Source organism: Rana temporaria, chromosome 2 (genome assembly GCF_905171775.1).
Source record: "Rana temporaria chromosome 2, aRanTem1.1, whole genome shotgun sequence".
Classification (NCBI taxonomy): domain Eukaryota; kingdom Metazoa; phylum Chordata; class Amphibia; order Anura; family Ranidae; genus Rana; species Rana temporaria.
In genome coordinates, this window is record NC_053490.1 from 11,420,922 (window position 1) to 11,439,341 (window position 18,420).

The 18,420-nt window shown below is 47.9% G+C and overlaps 1 protein-coding gene across 1 annotated transcript in view; it reads left to right on the top strand.

Moving 5' to 3' along the window:
- PGM2L1 (phosphoglucomutase 2 like 1) overlaps window positions 1-18,420 on the top strand; it is a 153,005-nt gene that overhangs the window by 35,113 nt on the left and 99,472 nt on the right. The gene's annotated exons all lie outside the window — the stretch shown is intronic.

Sequence of the window (18,420 nt, forward strand, 5' to 3'; positions counted from 1 at the left end):
TTTTAATTGGAAGGCTTTGCAGGGAGCAAAAAGTGTTAGTAAACCCAGGATCCTGCATTCACTGTATCTGGTCTCCCCAGTACACGGAACATGGAAATGTAAATATGAAATGCCAAACACCTTTTCTCATCAGCAGTATATAGCAGTCTTGTAATTTCTATCAGTTCCTGGTAAAGCTTGTAGGAGGAGTTTTCATACTGTACTGAGCTGACCGATGAGGCTGCAGGGGTCCTGACCCTCTGTGTGAGCAGTGCTGATTGGCCCTGTTCTGATCACATGCACCCTCCCAAGGAAAAAAAAAACCTCTTTAGCAATAAACGCCAAACTGAGCATGTGCAGCCTGACTCCAAAGGCTCTGTCTTATCTGAACGTGTCCAGAGGGACAGCGCAGGAAGGTTTTTTTTTGTTGTTTGTTTTTTAAATAACAGACACGTCGTGCTTACCTGCTCTGTGTAGTGGTTTTGGACAGAGCAGCCCCAATCCTCCTCTTCTGGGCCCCCCCTGCTTCTGGCTCCTCCCTACTGCTGAGTGTCCCCACAGAAAGCCGCTTGCTATGGGGGCACTTATGCATGCACGTTTCCAAGCCGGCTCTGTGCATTTATATGATGCACAGAGCACAGCTCAGCCATACCCCCCACTGCCTTCACACTGGCTGCTGTGTCTGAGCAAATAAGGGGAGAGAGAGCTGAGAAAGCCTCTGCTCTAGTGCACATCACTGGATTGAGACGGGGCTCAGGTGAGTATTAAGAGGTGCTGAGGGACGGAGCTGCATGCAGAATGTGTTTTACCTTAATGCATGAAGGTAAACAAAACAACCTTCTGCCTCAGCAGCCACTTTTGAATGTCTTGCCCACCCAAAACCTGATATTTCACTTAAAGCGGTAGTAAACTGCTGTTTTTTTTATTTGAATCCTGCAAGGCAATGCTATAATGTGCTAATATGCATCGCATACTAGCACATTATGTGAAACTTGCTTTAGAAGGAAATCCTCCAGTGGTGTGCTGTCACCGTTGAAGGAGCTTCCATCTTTACCGGAACTGCGACATTGCAGCGGACACATCGGACACTTTTGACGCTGTTTTGGGACCATTGTCATTTAAGCCGCGATCAGAGCTACAAATAGCCACTGATTACTGTACAAATGACACTGGCAGGGAAGGGGTTAAACACTAGGAGGCAATCAGTGTGCCCTAGGGAGTGATTCTAACTGTGGGGGGTGGTCTCACTACAACTTGACAGAGATTACTGCTCCTGATGACAGGGAACAGTAGATCCCGGTCATGTTGCTAAGCAGAACAGGGAAATAGCTTGTTTACATCTCCCCGTTCTGCCTCTCCTCGCCGAAATCGCGGGCCGCCGTCGAAAATTTAGTTTGCAAGACTCGCGGGCACACGCGCGCCTGCTAGGCGACAAATTTAAAGGGATGTACAGGTACGCCCATTTGCCTGTCACTGCCATTCTGCCAACGTAAATTGCTGTGCGGCATTCGGCAAGAGGTTAAAGTGATTGTAAAGGTTCATAAAAAAATAAATAACAAACATGTTCTGGGCTCCCCCGGTGGTGCTCCTGGCTCCTCTTCCGCATCGGGTGCCCCCACGGAGAAGCGCTTTCCATGGGGGCACTCGTGCGGGCGCGCTCCCAAGTCCTGCTGCTGCGTCCATTGACACAGACAGCAGGACTCAGCCCTGCCTCCCGTGTCACTGGATTTGATTGACAGCAACGGGAGCCAATGGCTCCCGCTGCTATCAATCTATCCAATGAGGACCCGAGAGAGTGGCTGGAGCTGGTGGGTTCGTCCCCGTCGCTGGAAAGATCGTTTCAGGTAAGTAAAAAGGGACGGTCTGGGGGGCTGCACTACAGGAGGTTTTTCACTTTAATGAACAGAATGCATTAAGGTGAAGAATCTTGAGACTTTAACTGAGCAAACAAGAAAAATAGATCTAAAAATAATCACCAGATCCCAAGGGATAGACGGCTGACGACGTGCAAATCCACCCCCTCCGTCCTCTCAAGCCTCGTTCTGCGAGAACAGCTGGAATATTATTTTCAGGGTTACTAAAAACGATTGTCAGTTTTAGAAAATCACAACCGCTACAAATTGGAACGGGACATGTGTGTAGGAACTTTGTTCAGTACATTTTATTGAGGTTGATTGTGAATGTGACGGTGTAATTAAAGGATATATCCTCCATTCTAAAGAATTTGGGATTCTGATCTGCTTTGAGCGATGAAATACGGAACATCCATCCATCCATCATACCCATATCTAGTGAGCTGTGATTATTTGCTGCATCCAGTCAGAAGATCTGTCTGTGATTTTTACATTAGTTTGCAGCCATTTCTATGGGTTGTCATTTGTGGGTATAGTGATTGTAAAGGTTTAACCACTTCAGCCCCGGACCATATTGCTGGTCAATGACCGGGCCACTTTTTGCGATTCGGCACTGCATCGCTTTAACTGTCAATTGCGCGGTCGTGCGACGTGGCTCCCAAACAAAATTGGCCTCCTTTTTTTCCCACAAATAGAGCTTTCTTTTGGTGGTATTTGATCACCTCTGCGGTTTTTAATTTTTGCGCTATAAACAAAAATAGAGCGATAATTTTGAAAAAATGTTTATTTTTTTACTTTTTGCTATAATTAATATCCCCCAAAAATATATGAATTTTTTTTTTCTCAGTTTAGGCCGATACGTATTCTTCTACATATTTTTCGTTAAAAAAAATCGCAATAAGCGTTTGGTTTGCGCAAAAGTCATTGCGTCTACAAAATAGGGGATAGTTTTATGGCATTTTTATTTTTTTACTAGTAATGGCGGCGATCAGCGATTTTTATCAGTACTGCGACATTATGGCGGACACTTCGGACACTTTTGACACATTTTTGGGACCATTGGCATTTTTATAGCGATCAGTGCTATAAAAATGCATTGATTACTATAAAAATGCCACTGGCAGGGAAGGGGTTAACACTAGGGGGCGAGGAAGGGGTTAAGTATGTTCCCTGGGTGTGTTCTAACTGTAGGGGGGGATAGGACTGACTTGGGAAAATGCCTGATCGCTGTTCATACATTGTATAAACAGACGAACAGTCATTTCTCCTCCTGACAGGACCGGAAGCTGTGTGTTTACACACACCGTTCCCGGTTCTCGCTCTGTAACGAGCGATCGCGGGGGCCCGGCGGTGATCGCGACTGCCGGGCGCGAGCGGGGGGTGCTGAACTGCGAGATGACGTATAGCTACGTGATCTCGCACAGCCGAGCTGACCTGCCGCCGTATAACAGTTAAAGGGGTTGTAAAGGTTTGTCTTTTATTTTCTAAATAGGTTCCTTTAAGCTTGTGCATTGTTGGTTCACTTACCCTTTCCTTCAATTTCCCTTCTAAATGTTTTTTTTCTTTGTCTGAATTTCTCACTTCCTGTTCCTCCTCAGTAAGCTGTTCATGAATCTGTTCTAAATGACTTTCCACTGCTCGGATGATGGTGGAAAGCTTACTGAGGAGAAACAGGAAGTGAGAAATTCAAACAAAGGGAAAAAAAGGGAAGAGAAGGGAAATGGAAGGAAAAGGAAAGTAAACCAACAATGCACTAGTTTAAATGAACTTATTTAGAAAATAAGACAAACCTTTACAACCCATTTAACTTTTTTTTTTTAAACAACAAACATGTTATACTTACCTTCTCTGTGAAATGGTTTGCACAGAGCAGCCCCCAATCCCCCTCTTTTGGGGTCCCCCCGCCGATGCACCTGGCTCCCACTGCCTTCCAAGTGCCCCCATGACAAGCTGCTTGCTATAGGGGCACCTGTGTGGGCTTGATCCTGAGCCAGGCTGTGTGGCTCAGCCCCCCCCCCCCAAAAATAAATAAATACAGGAGATGAGTGTGGAGGGTAGGACAGTGGGCAGTATGTACAGGAGAGGAGTGTGGAGGGTATGATGGGGGTGGTATGTACAGGAGAGGAGTGTGGAGGGTAGGACAGTGGGCAGTATGTACAGGAGAGGAGTGTGGGGGTATGACAGTGGGCAGTATGTAAAGGAGAGGAGTGTGGAGAGTATGATGGGGGTGGTATGTACAGGAGAGGAGTGTGGAGGGTATGATGGGGGTGGTATGTACAGGAGAGGAGTGTGGAGGGTATGACAGTGGGCAGTATGTACAGGAGAGGAGTGTGGAGGGTATGACAGTGGGCAGTATGTAAAGGAGAGGAGTGTGGAGAGTATGATGGGGTGGTATGTACAGGAGAGGAGTGTGGAGGGTATGATGGGGGTGGTATGTACAGGAGAGGAGTGTGGGGGTATGACAGTGGGCAGTATGTACAGGAGAGGAGTGTGGGGGTATGACAGTGGGCAGTATGTAAAGGAGAGGAGTGTGGAGAGTATGATGGGGGTGGTATGTACAGGAGAGGAGTGTGGGGGTATGACAGTGGGTGGTATGTACAGGAGAGGAGTGTGGGGGTATGACAGTGGGCAGTATGTACAGGAGAGGAGTGTGGAGGGTATGACAGTGGGCAGTATGTACAGGAGAGGAGTGTGGGGGTATGACAGTGGGCAGTATGTAAAGGAGAGGAGTGTGGAGAGTATGATGGGGTGGTATGTACAGGAGAGGAGTGTGGAGGGTATGACAGTGGGCACTATGTACAGGAAGAGTATGGAGAGGGGGTGACCGCAGGCAATATGTGTACTTACCATCGTCATACTGTTTACATGTACTTCTCACACATTCTTCCTTCTATGACACTTCTTTTGGAATTTGGAATTCCCCCGACATCGGAGACTATTTCTAGTGTCGTATTATGGACAATAGAATAGGAGGAGCTGCAATACACGAAGGTGGACAGGCGCAAAGCCGGGAAATGATCAGTTTTGTCCAGGCGAACCCTTTTATTTTGGGATCCTGGGATTTTCCCCTGAGCGGTGGATGTGCGGGGTTAATGATGACAGGTTTAGGTATTACCTGTGTAAATACACACAGCGGAGTGTTACCGTCACCTCAGAGTCCATGCTGCTGATTACATAACTGACTGTAACCTGAAAGGATTATTCTCCTATTAGAAATCATTACACAGGAACTGAACATTGACCTTTAGTACTTCACCAACATTCATCACATCTAATCAGCCCCTGTGCATGCGCGTGTGCGTGTGCGTGCGTGTGTGAGATCCTGATTCAGGAATAGGGCAAGCTGATTAGATATACTTTGCTGAACGATTAGTCAGGCCGTACACTAAACATTTTTTATTTTTCATTCAGTTGGCGTGTTGAACCCAATAAAAGTGCTGATTCCTCCATCCACACATTTGCAGTCGATGAGGGAAGTACTCTCGCTGTGCAATGGAGCTTCCCTGTCGTGAGAACACAATGATGAGCGTTGCCAGCTATAGCCGGTGGCACTGATCGTTCTGAAAACACCCTACGGGGTAGTTATACAGAAATCAAATGGTATATTGACTTTTTTGCTAACCATACTAGCATAAGAAATTCAGCTGGTCCCTGCTGAACCAGCCAAATTTTGATCAACGTATGGCCAGCTTAAAGCGGAGATCCACCCGAAAATGGAACTTCTGCTTCAAGTGACACCCTGACATGCCACATTTGGCATGTCATTTTTTTGGGGGAGGGGGGCTCTTTTAGAGGCATCCAGCTCCCGGGGGTTTGTGGCGCCGGAAGGAAGATTACCCCCCCCCCCTTCCCGTCTTTTGGGACACATCGCAGGTCCCAAAAGTTTGCTCGGCCATTTACAACAGGCATCGCAACTTGAGCATGCGCAGTGTGTGCCCGTCTGTAAAGCCACAGCCGGGCGCCCACAGTAAGAATGCCGGCGCCATGGACAGGAGGGGAGAGGAGCGAGGCTTCGTTCACCCACATCAATGGACCGTGGAACAGGTAAGTGTCTGATTATTAAAAGTCAGCAGCTACACTTTTTGTAGCTGCTGACTTAAAAATAAAAATAAATGGCGGAACTCCGCTTTAATTCACCTCTTCTGGGATTTTTTTAATTACATTTTTTTACTTTTTTCAGAGAATTCCCAGGATGATCTATTTTTACATAGTTACATTGGTCCAGCTTGCGAAGTGGCTGGCCTGATGCATTCTGAACACAGGAGGTCGGTTACTCGGCACAGGCACCATTCAGAGAATACTTAACATTTTCTCAATGAAAGCAAAGCATTCTCTGATTGGACAAGGTAGAGACTGTGATGTCATCGCCCCTCATCTCCACCTTATCCAATCAGAGAACATTGAATTCATTTAGAAAATGTTAATGTATTCTCTGGTGGCTGTGCTGAATAATCGACCTCCTGTGTTCAGAATGCATCAGTCAATGACTCAGGGATCTCAGACTGGCGGCCCTCCAGCTGTTGCGAAACTACAAGTCCCATGAGGCATTGCAAGGTTGACAGGTACTAGCATGACTCCCTCAGGCAGAGGCATGATGGGACTTGTAGTTTTATAACAGCTGGAGGGCCGCCAGTTTGAGACCCCCTGGAGCTGCTCAACACAGGACTCGGATGCTAGTGAAGATCATTTTTAGTTTTTAGGTCAGGGGGAGGGGGGCAAAAAGAACAATGCGCTTTGAGTTAAAGCGGAGGTCTGGTTAAAAAAAATAAAAATTAAGTCAGCAGCTACGAACACTGTAGCTGCTGACTTTTAATAAGGAGACTTGCCTGTCCAGGATGCCCGCGATGACGACAGCCGATGCCGAGCAATCACGCGGGTCTCGGCTGACCCGCCGCCATCCTCGGTGAGGGAATCAGGAAGTAGCTTCACCGCACGATTCCTTACTGCGCATGCGGCGCGCCGTGAATGGGTGATGTCTCCTGGAACACACACAAGGACCCAGAAGACACCGCTCCCCCATTCCTCAGGAGGCAGCTGAGGAGAAGAAAGAATACGGACCGTGGATCAGGAAGTGGCAGATTAGGACAATCTGCCTAGCAACAGGCACTTCAGGTATGTATAAAAAAAAATATATATATATTTTTATAATTCTTTTTGCAGCATTTTAGATTTTTTTTTTTTTTTTTCTTGGTGGAGCTCCTCTTTAAAGTACACTTATCCTTTAGGTCTCATTCACACACCTCAGCGTTTTGTAGCTTGAAGCCTGAAGCTCCAAAATGCTGGAGGAGAAAAAAAAAATCAATTATTCTGTATGGAGATGGTTCACATCTCGACTCCAATAGCTGGATTCAGGTATGTCGGCGTAATTTTGAGCCGCCGTAAGTCAGAGAGGCAAGTGCTGTATTCACAAAGCACTTGCCTCCTAAGTTACGGCGGCGTATCGTAAATGTGCCGGCCTAAGCGCGCCTAATTCAAATGAGGATGAGGGGGGGCGTGTTTTATGTTAATGACTGGTGACCCGACGTGAGTGACGTTTTTAACGAAGGGCGCATGCGCCGTCCGTGGACATTTCTTTATCGTACATCACGGGACACAGAGCGGCATTCATTACTATATGGGTTATATGGAGTACCTTCAGGTGTAGACACTGGCAATCTCAAACAGGAAATGCCCCTCCCTATATAACCCCCTCCCATAGGAGGAGTACCTCAGTTTTTACGCCAGTGTCTTAGGTGTTAGTCATGGTTTAGCTTGCCTCCGCATCCTTGGGATTAGGTGAGCTACCGGTTCTGTCCAAAAAAGCCTCAGCGCTAAAGTGGTCAGTAACCGGACCCCAAACCCTTGGGGTATAGCCCATAATGCTTTTCTTTTTAGAGAGCTGGACCCTGGGCCCAGAACTTAGAAACCTTTGGGTACCTAAAGTTTTCTGTTGCCAGGGTGCTATATGGGCCCAGGACAGTGGATCCTTCATAGGAACCCAGGGCCTGAAGGTCTAGACATCCCCACGGAGATGGGGGAAGATTGGGCCTCTTGCTTGGCAAAGTCCTGCGGCATGGAGCAGGTAAGTGAGGGGAAAACTTGCGGAACTTGGTTCTTAGCAGGTTTTTTTCTGGGGGGTCACAGGGGACATGCCTAAAGTTATGCACTGCATCTGGCAAACTAGTCACATATCATAAAGATAGGATGGCTCTCTATGTATTATTCCCCATAAGATGTGACCTCCCTTGTAGTGTTGGAAAAGCATTGAGTGGGGCCTGTGTTATATAAAAATATATGTGTGTGTCAGAGAGCTTTGCTTACCTGCAGGCCTCCAGGCGATGCTCCATTCAGTCTTCCTCCTCAGAGCCTGCAAGCAGGCAAAACGCTGACCTCCTCATGGTTCCAGGCTGCAGGCTGCAGTTTGCTGGAACAGAGAGGTCCCTTCCTCCCAAAATCGCCCCCCCCCCCCCCTCCCCCTGTCGGGAGGGGCATTTCCTGTTTGAGGTTGCTGGGGGGGAAGGGCGGGTCAGTGGCTTAAAGGAAGGGGCGGCCCTTCCTTGTTTGTTCCATCAATACTTTGGAACTGAGGAGAAAGACCAGAGCGGCAGCACGGGGCGCCGAGGACACACAGTGGCCAGAAAGGATATTGCAGTCTTCAGAGGACTGTTTTGTCAAGCCTAGAAATAGGCTGTTTCTTTTCCATCTCATAGTTTTTCTTTGCAATACTACTCAGGGGGACAGAATGTTTTTTCTTTCCTGGATTTGAAACAAAAACAAAAAAAAAAAAAAAAAAAAAAAAGTCATCTAGGGGAGAGGAAGCATTTTTTTATCCCCCAAACAGGTGTTTGGACAATTAACTTTTATAGTTCCAAATACCAATAGGTAGCAGGGGTACCTCGGTATTGTACCATGGTATGCCGCTGTTTTCCCTACAGGGAGCCTTGGGGCCATCGGGATCTGGGGCTGGAGCTGACGCGGGTCAGTCCAACCCTAAGATGGTCACGGAGGAGGTATTACTCACCTCTTTAAAAGAGATGCAGAAAAGCATGGGAAAAATGATATCCGCAGCTATGCGGGGCAGTAAGCGGAATAGATCTCCGTCGCCCGAGCGCGGACCCTCAGAAGAGGAGGTCCTTTCCTCAGGGGAATTGGACGACCTCTTGGACACGGACCAAGTAGGTTCAGGGATCGAAGACCCGGATACAGAGGAGTCTGGGGCAGTCTCCCTGAGGGAGAGCTGGTGGATTCAAGGATTGTCGGACTTGGTCCATAAGGCATTCAACTTGCCAGTACCAGATCTCCAGGTATCAACGGTTTCAGCTCTGGGCTCACTGAGGGCGCCTCAAAGCAATGCTGTGTTTCCGATCCATCCTCTATTAGAGGGAATTTTGTTCCAAGATTGGAACAAGCCAGATAAGATCTTCTTACCACCTAAAAGGTTCTCTGTCCTATATCCTATGGAAGAAAAATTTTCCAAAAGATGGGCTACTCCTGCAGTGGACGCAGCCATCTCATGTGTTAACAGATCGTTAACATGCCCTGTAGAAAACATACAGGTGTTCAAGGATCCAGTTGATAAGCGCTTGGAAGCACTACTTAAGAACTCCTTCACTACTGCAGGGGCAGTAGTACAGCCAGCTGTGGCTGCGATTGGGGTCGCTCAAGCATTATCGGATCAATTTAAGCAGATGCTTAAACTTATTCCGGCCCAGCAGGCAGAAAAATTTTCGGATGTCCCTAAGGCCATATGTTTTACGGTAGACGCAATCAAGGATTCTATCCAGCAAGCGTCACGTTTATCGTTATCCCTTATCCATATGAGAAGACTCTTATGGTTAAAAAGCTGGGAGGCTGAGCCCCCATGCAAGAAGCTCCTGGTAGGGTTCCCCTTCCATGGAGGACGACTCTTCGGAGAAGACCTAGATAAATACATTCAGACCATTTCAAACGGCAAGAGTACTCTCTTGCCAACTAAGAAGAAGGTTCAGGGACCTGCGTTTAAACGACAGTATTCCCCTGGGCAGGGGCCCTCTAATGCCAAGCAGTATCGACGGCCTCCTGCAAAAGCAAACTTCGGCTTCAACAGCAGATCACAAGGACAGGCTGTTAGAGGCAAAAGGCAGTGGTTTCGCAAACCAGCAAAACCAGCCCCCAAGCCAACCTTATGAAGGGGCGCCCCCACCCACGAAGGTGGGGGGAAGGCTGCGACTCTTTTCAGAGATTTGGGAAGCCAGCATTCCCGACGAGTGGGTACGGTCTTCCGTGGCCACAGGCTACAAATTAGATTTCCTAAGGTTTCCTCCTCCTCATTTCCAGAAGTCGAGGATTCCAAACGATCCGGAAAAGGGAGCCGCATTAAGATCGGCATTAGATCATCTACTTTCCCAGGAAGTAATAGTAGAGGTACCAGTCCTGGAACAGGGGCTGGGTTTCTACTCCAACCTATTCATCATCCCAAAATCCAATGGAGATGTCAGGCCAATTTTGGACCTAAAGATGGTAAATGCATATCTAAAGATCCGCTCATTTCGGATGGAATCCGTGCGGTCAGCAGCTGCCACACTCCAGAAGGACGACTTCATGGCGTCCATAGACATAAAGGATGCCTACCTTCATGTTCCAATTTATCAGCCACATCAAAGATATCTACGCTTCATGGTGGCTTCGCGTCACTTCCAATTCGTGGCGCTTCCCTTCGGGTTGGCTACGGCCCCCCGGGTGTTCACGAAGGTCCTAGCTCCAATCCTAGCCAAACTAAGGATCCAAGGGGTCACGATCCTAGCATACCTGGACGACCTCCTAGTCATAGATCACTCGTCTCCCGGCTTGGAGCGAGCAGTGGCCCTCACGGTCCAATACCTCGAGAGGTTCGGCTGGGTCCTAAATCGAGAAAAGTCAGCTTTCCAGCCCACAAAGCAGTTGGAATATCTCGGCATGAGATTAGACACAGAACAACAAGGAGTGTTCCTACCTCTGAGGAAGGTAAAAGCCATCAAGGAATTAATCCTACTGGTTCTAAGCAAGAAAGAACCGACTATTCGCCTATGTATGAGGTTACTAGGCAAGATGGTGGCCACATTCGAGGTGGTACCATACGCCCAGAGCCACACTCGCATCCTACAGGCAGCCATCCTGTCAGCATGGAGCAGAAGGCCACAGGCCTTGGATATCCCGTTGCCGCTCTCATCAAGAGTCCGACAAAGTCTGTGTTGGTGGTTAGACCCTCAGAATCTACTGAAGGGGAGGTCTTTCAGCCCAGTGGCTTGGAAGATAGTGACCACAGACGCCAGCCTGACGGGCTGGGGAGCAATTTTGGATGGTTGCACTCGCCAAGGTACTTGGGCAAAGCCAGAGAAGCAGTTGCCCATCAACATCTTGGAGCTCAGAGCTGCTCGACTAGCCCTCAGGGCTTGGACGTCAAAATTGCAGGGGTTCCCGGTGAGAATTCAATCAGACAATGCCACGGCCGTGGCACACATAAATCACCAAGGGGGAACCAGGAGTCAAGCCGCTCAGAGAGAGGTGAGCTTGATTCTTCTATGGGCAGAGGCTCATGTGCCCTGCATATCGGCAATATTCATTCCAGGAGTGGACAACTTTCAGGCGGACTTCTTAAGCCGCCAGACTCTATGGCCGGGGGAATGGTCTCTGCATCCACTAGTCTTTCAAGCACTCTGCCAAAGATGGGGAGTGCCGGACGTGGATATCATGGCATCGAGACTCAACAAGAAACTAGACAGGTTCATGTCCCGCTCAAGGGATCCGATGGCCTGCGGAACCGATGCGTTGGTTTGCCCTTGGCATCAGTTCAAACTTCTTTATGCGTTTCCCCCGCTCCAGTTACTACCCCGCCTGCTGCGCAGGATCCGGGTGGAGCACATACCAGTCATCCTGGTAGCTCCAGCATGGCCCAGAAGGGCATGGTACTCACTAATCTTAAGGATGGTAGTGGGAGACCCTTGGACTCTTCCTCTACGGCCAGACCTGCTATCGCAAGGTCCGATCCTCCACCCTGCCTTACGGCATCTAAATTTGACGGCCTGGAAGCTGAATCCCTGATTCTCAGGGGTAGAGGTCTGTCTCAGAAAGTAATCTCTACCCTAATCAGAGCCAGGAAACCGGTCTCTAGGGTGATTTATTACAGGGTCTGGAAGGCCTATGTAGGCTGGTGTGAGTCCAAGCGATGGCTTTCTCGCAAATTTACCATCGATAGAGTATTAAGTTTTCTCCAGCTAGGAGTGGATAAAGGATTGGCATTAAGCACAATCAAAGGACAGATTTCTGCTCTGTCAGTGTGGTTTCAGCGGCCGCTGGCCACCCACTCGCTGGTTAAGACCTTCCTTCAAGGGGTCTTACGTATTAGACCTCCATTTAAATCCCCGCTTTGTCCGTGGGATTTAAATCTTGTTCTGTCAAGTTTACAGAAACAACCGTTTGAGCCGTTGGCTGATATTCCTTTGGTTCTACTGACAAGGAAGTTAGTATTTTTGGTTGCCATAGTTTCCGCAAGAAGAGTTTCGGAGCTGGCAGCCTTATCCTGTAAGGAACCATATCTTGTTTTTCATAAGGACAGGGTCGTTCTCCGCCCTCATCCTTCCTTCCTTCCTTCCGAAGGTCATATCCAGTTTTCATTTGAACCAGGATTTGGTATTACCATCCTTCTTCCCTAAACCTACTTCCAGAAAGGAAGGGTTGCTGCATACCTTGGATATTGTCAGGGCCATGAAGGCCTATCTTAAAGCTACAAAGAAGATCCGGAAGACAGATGTGCTGTTCATTCTACCGGATGGGCCCAAGAAGGGGCAGGCAGCTGCAAAGTCCACCATTTCTAGGTGGATTAAGCAATTAATCACTCAGGCCTACGGCTTGAAAGGGTTGCCTCCTCCAGTATCATTAAAGGCTCATTCTACTAGAGCCATGGGCGCCTCCTGGGCAGCACACCACCAGATCTCTATGGCTCAAGTTTGCAAGGCAGCAACCTGGTCTTCTGTCCACACGTTTACAAAATTCTACAAGTTGGACGTAAGAAGGAATACTGATACTGCCTTCGGGCAGGCAGTGCTGCAGGCTGCAGTTTGAGACCCTCGGATTCCGGGGGCTCCTCTTGTTCGAGTTAAATTTAAAAATTTTATTTTTCTCAACTAAGTTGGATTTATTATGATTTGAGTATATCTCTAAATTAAATCCTTTTGTCTTGGAGATGTTCTCCCTCCCCTCATTGTAAGCATTGCTTTGGGACATCCCATATAGTAATGAATGCCGCTCTGTGTCCCGTGATGTACGATAAAGAAAGAGATTTTTAATACAGCTTACCTGTAAAATCTTTTTCTTGGAGTACATCACGGGACACAGAGCTCCCACCCCTCTTTTTTGAGGACCATTTTGGGAGGCATACTGCTTGCTACAAAACTGAGGTACTCCTCCTATGGGAGGGGGTTATATAGGGAGGGGCATTTCCTGTTTGAGATTGCCAGTGTCTACACCTGAAGGTACTCCATATAACCCATATAGTAATGAATGCCGCTCTGTGTCCCGTGATGTACTCCAAGAAAAAGATTTTACAGGTAAGCTGTATTAAAAATCTCTTTATCCCAGTGTGCATTGCTCCAAAGTACGCCGTTTCAACGTGAACGTAAATTACGTCCAGCCCTATTCGCGTACGACTTGCGCAAACGACGTAAAAAGATAGGCCTGTTTCGACGTCCATACCTTGCATGGGCTGCGCCACCTAGGGAGCAGCTTTATCTTTATGCCGGCGTATCTCTAACGTAAACGGCGTAACTAATCACATACGTTCGTGAATCGGCGTATCTTGCTCATTTGCATATTCGACGCTGCAAACAACGGAAGCGCCACCTAGCGGCCAGCGTAAATATACACCCTAAGATACGACGGCGTAGGAGACTTACGCCGCTCGTATCTTAGCCTAATTTAAGACGGCGTAGATTCAGAGTTACGACGGCGTATCTACTGATACGGCGCCGTAACTCTGTGAATTTAGCTACAAATGCTCAAAGAAGTCCTGGACCTTTTTTTTTCCTTTTGTAGCTCAATTCGCGCAGATTTGGGCGGTTTTCTGCTTTTTACATTGGTGACCTTTTGACCTGTACAAAATCGCACGACTTTCTGCCTGAAAACGATTGGCTCAGGTGTGAATGTAGCCTTAGAGCCGGGGGGTGACACTCCATCTCATCCTGGGCCACATCAGCATTATGTCTGCCCTGAAAGGGCTGGTTCTGTAATACTAGATTCCGGGGCCCCTGTATCTAAACCTGAGAGCAGAGCCGCGTCCCCTCGTGTCACCCCGGGGTGTTGTGTTTTGTGCTCTGTAGTCGTCTCTCCTCCAGCGAGGAAATTGTTTACATTCCATAAATTGTAGATCGGTGACATCGCCAGACTCCGCCTGCCGCGTGCAGCCTTCGTGTAGCGGAGCCGAGCACGGCGTGACCCCGGCGTGTTTGGGTTGTGTAATTACAAGTCCTGTGTGTGTGAACCGGTTACTGGCGGTTCAAACAAACGTTTATTGAAGATTCTCACCGCACATTAAAGCCGACCACAAACCGCAATCAGTCCAGCCTGAGAGGATTGAAGTGGATGTTGTGCCGCGCTGGTGTCATTTGTATTCAAGTGGATCAGTCATTGCATTTCTGCTTTACCCGATCACAAATAAAATTCTTCTCTCAATGTAATTTTTTTTTTTTTTACTTGAGCTTTTTCGTTTTTTAAACCCCTTTTTTAGGTGAATATTAAACCCCTGCCACCGCCTCAAACACCCTCTAACCCAGGGATCCTCAAACTACGGCCCTCCAGCTGTTTCGGAACTACACATCCCATGAGGCATTGTAAACCTCTGACGTTCACAGACATGACTAGGCATGATGGGAATTGTAGTTGTTGAACAACTGGAGGGCCGTAGTTTGAAGATCCTTGCTCTAACCCAGGGGTAAGCAATTAGCGGACCTCCAGCTGTTGCAAAACTACAAGTCCCATCATGCCTCTGCCTCTGGGTGTCGTTCTTGTGGCTGTCAGAGTCTTGCTTTGCCTCATGGGACTTGTAGTTCTGCAACAGCTGGACGTCCACTAATTGCAAATCCCTGCCCTAACCCATCCAGCACATTGTACTTTGTTACCTTGTGAAGCAAGATATTCTCACCTAAGCCCCCCATCTGGGTCCCTTGCCATCACCACTTCCAGGTGCAAGGGGTGCTAATCCAGTGCTGCTGCCTGCGTTTGGACGGTCCTCGGGGTGACATCACTACTACAGACGACTCTTCTGGACCCTGAGAGAACCCTGAACCTAAACAACCAATAGGAAGGGTTCAACTCAAGCAGTGAGGAAGGACCCCGCCTCTTGTAACAGAGGTGTGTTTACATCCCTGTGTATGTGGGGGCAGGCTCAAAACATTTTTTGGGGGGGTTCTTACTGCTTAGGTGTAACTTATTAATTTTTTGCCACACTTTTTTTTTTTTTGCTTTTATTACGTGGGGACAAAAGTTTCCTTGTGATATAAACTATTTGTGACAGGTTCTCTTTGATGAGACATTGGGGTTCTTTTAGACCCCTGCTCTCTCCCCTGCCTTCCTTTTGAAGCTAATGACACACAGATCGTATTCCTTTTTTTCCTGGCCACAGCAACCAGGAAAGGTGACATCAGAGACGGGAAGTCGTATTTTACACATGGCTTCCAGGTTCTTTGCAGCTAGAGTAGGGTGACCAGACGTCAGCGGTTTCAGGGGACAGTCCCCTGATTAAGGACACTGTCCCCGGACCAAGTCTGTCCCTGGTTTTGTCCCCAGATTAGATTTATTGGGGGCAGGGGCAATTTCAAAGACAATCAGTTCAGAATTAAAATAAAAAAATTAGAATTACACCCCCCCACTCCACCGTGCCTACTAGCATAGGGGGGGTTGTATTTTTTCCATTATCGGTGCCCCTTTCTGATGATCATGTGCTGAGCGGAGGGAATATTTCTTCAGTTCCGGGTGCATGCCCATTCAGCTTTGCTCGCATGTTCTTCTGCCTTGGCTCAAATCCTGGCCAGCCGCCTACCTATCTCCTTGCCTTCCCTGGTGGAGTGATCTTCCTCCGCTCCCCATCCAGTAGCAGCCGGGGCCCGAAGAGTGAGACTTGAGAGGCTGTGAGGCGGACGGCGATGGGCAGAGAGTCGCTGATTGTTGCCAATACTAGTAAAGAAAAAATATGTCCCCGGATTTCATTTTAAAAATCTGGTCACCTTAAGCTAGAGGAGATCAGTAAATGGATGTTTGCAGGTCCCCCTCCCCTTCACATGGTGGCACCTGCCATGTGGGTTCCAGCCCACAGGTGGGACAGCGGAGCTTGGAAAGCATGGTTGGGGGGGGGTGACCAGGCTGCTGTACACTTTGATCTGTAAGCTAGCAATTTACTTGTGAAGTGTACACACAATCCTCTCTGCTGTAGCAGCTGGGAGTGTGTGTGTGTACGCCCCCGATGTATGACATAGGCTGGTGGCAGCGAAATAGCTAAAACTCAAAGATCGGCATCATAGTCATACATTCCCAGAAGGAGGTCACTGACGGGTGAGGCAGAGCCACGAACATAAAAAACAAAAAAAAAGCGATCAAGCTTCGAGGGTCGTAGCTCGGTGACCTGGGGTCACAGAGACCCCAAATTTGGAGGGTAGGCAGCTGAAATCCTCCCCCACCACTTGGGGTTCCTAGGATCTATGGTTCCAGAGATGCTGGCTCCTCCTTGTGCTACCTGTCCGAAGATGCACACAGCGTGGCCAGTTTAAAGGTTTGCTAAGCCCTCTTTTATTTTCTTTGTTATTTAAAATAAAAATAAAAACGTATCATACTTGCCTCCTCTGGTTTTGCACAGAGTGGCCCAGATCCTCTTCTGGGATCCCTCAGCAGCACTGATGGCTCCTCCTCTTCTTGAGTGCTTCGTCATAACGAAGCGCTCTCCTTCGGGACACCCGCGCAGGCGCGCTCCCGTGTCCTGCTGCTGCGTCTGTTGACACAGGACTCGGGCACAGAAAACAAACTCCTGCGCACGAGTGGATTGTCCAACGGTCAATGTTCCATGGGAAAAATGCCAATAACGGTAACAGTGGCCTTGCTGCCCTTCATGGATGGGGAATATCCTGGTAGCAAACAAAAGAGAAGAGAAGAAAAAGGCGCACCAGCCTAGTGTGTTACCATTGACAATTTAATAGCATAAAAATAGAATAAAAAACTACACACAAGGAGAGCAACATTGTAAGCTTATCGACAACGCTGTGATGGATACCCCTCAAAAACACAGGACTCGGGCCCCCGCCTCCGACACCTGCGTCATTGGATTTGATGGACAGCAGTGGGAGCCAATGGCTGCGCTGCTATCAATCTATCCAATCAGGACATGAGACACTGTGCTCGCTCTCGTCGCAGGAATTATGGGGCTTGGGTAAGTAAGAGGGGGGCTCGGGGGGCTGCTGCATGCCAGGAGGTTTTTCACCGTAAAGGGGTTGTAAACCTTTGTGGGTTTTTTTATGCATGAAGGTGAAAAAACAGTGCAGTCACCGCCCCCCCCCCCCCCCAGCCCCCCGAATATCCGTAGGTGTGATCCTGCGTTGCTTTCCCCCAGCTCTTGTCGGCTCTTTATTGGATGATTGATATATATATAATCTCTCACAAAAGTAAGTACACCCCTCACATTTTTGTAAAACTTTTCTTGTATCTTTTTATGTGACAACACTGAAGAAATGACACTTTGCTACAATGTTGTGTAGTGAGTGTACAGCTTGTATGACGGTGTAAATTTGCTGTCTCCTCAAAATAACGCAACACACAGCCATGAGGAGATTTAGTTTGCATTGTAGCGCTATACAAGTTGCTCACTCACTCAATGTCTAAACCGCTGGCAACAAAAGCACCAATATATCCGCCGCCAAAAATTGTCAGCTGAAAATCAGGCTGTCAGCGTTTTGCCCATAGAAAGAAAGGTGCTGAAAATGGCCACCAAAAAACGCACACGATTGTGCTGCGATTTTTTCCAAGGTTTTTATAGGTCGTGTGACTCAAAAACCACAAAACGGCATCTATCCTCCTTATAGATCTAAACAAACAATCTATTATATTTTTTTAAATTTCATGGGTCTGGATTGGATTATACGGATTATAGTATCTCTGGAGGTTGGGGAGGACAATTGGGTTGGATTTTGTTTTCTTCAATATATTTATTCTTTTTTGTTATTCACAATTTCTTTTACGTTTTAATGGTACTTTGTTTCAATGTGGAATGGAAGGGCAGGAAATGAACTAAATGTACCTTGTTGTTTTTGACTGTATGCCACAATGTAATAATTTTAATTGATGTTCATTACATTGTACTGATTTATTTTCTCTTATTGTCCATGGACGGACACAGCTCCTTAAATCTTGACAAGTGGGTTATGTTCCCTGTTTACAGGAGAGGACTAGGCAGAAACATGTTAAATAGTTAAATACATGTTACATTAACAGAGTTGAACAGCCCCGCCCAGGGGGCGGTCCCTCCAGACATAACCCTCCTCACTGCAGCTTGCAGCCCCAGTTTCGTTCTGCCTAGCAAAGGAGAAGGACGTATGGCTCCCTTTGGGCCCAGCGC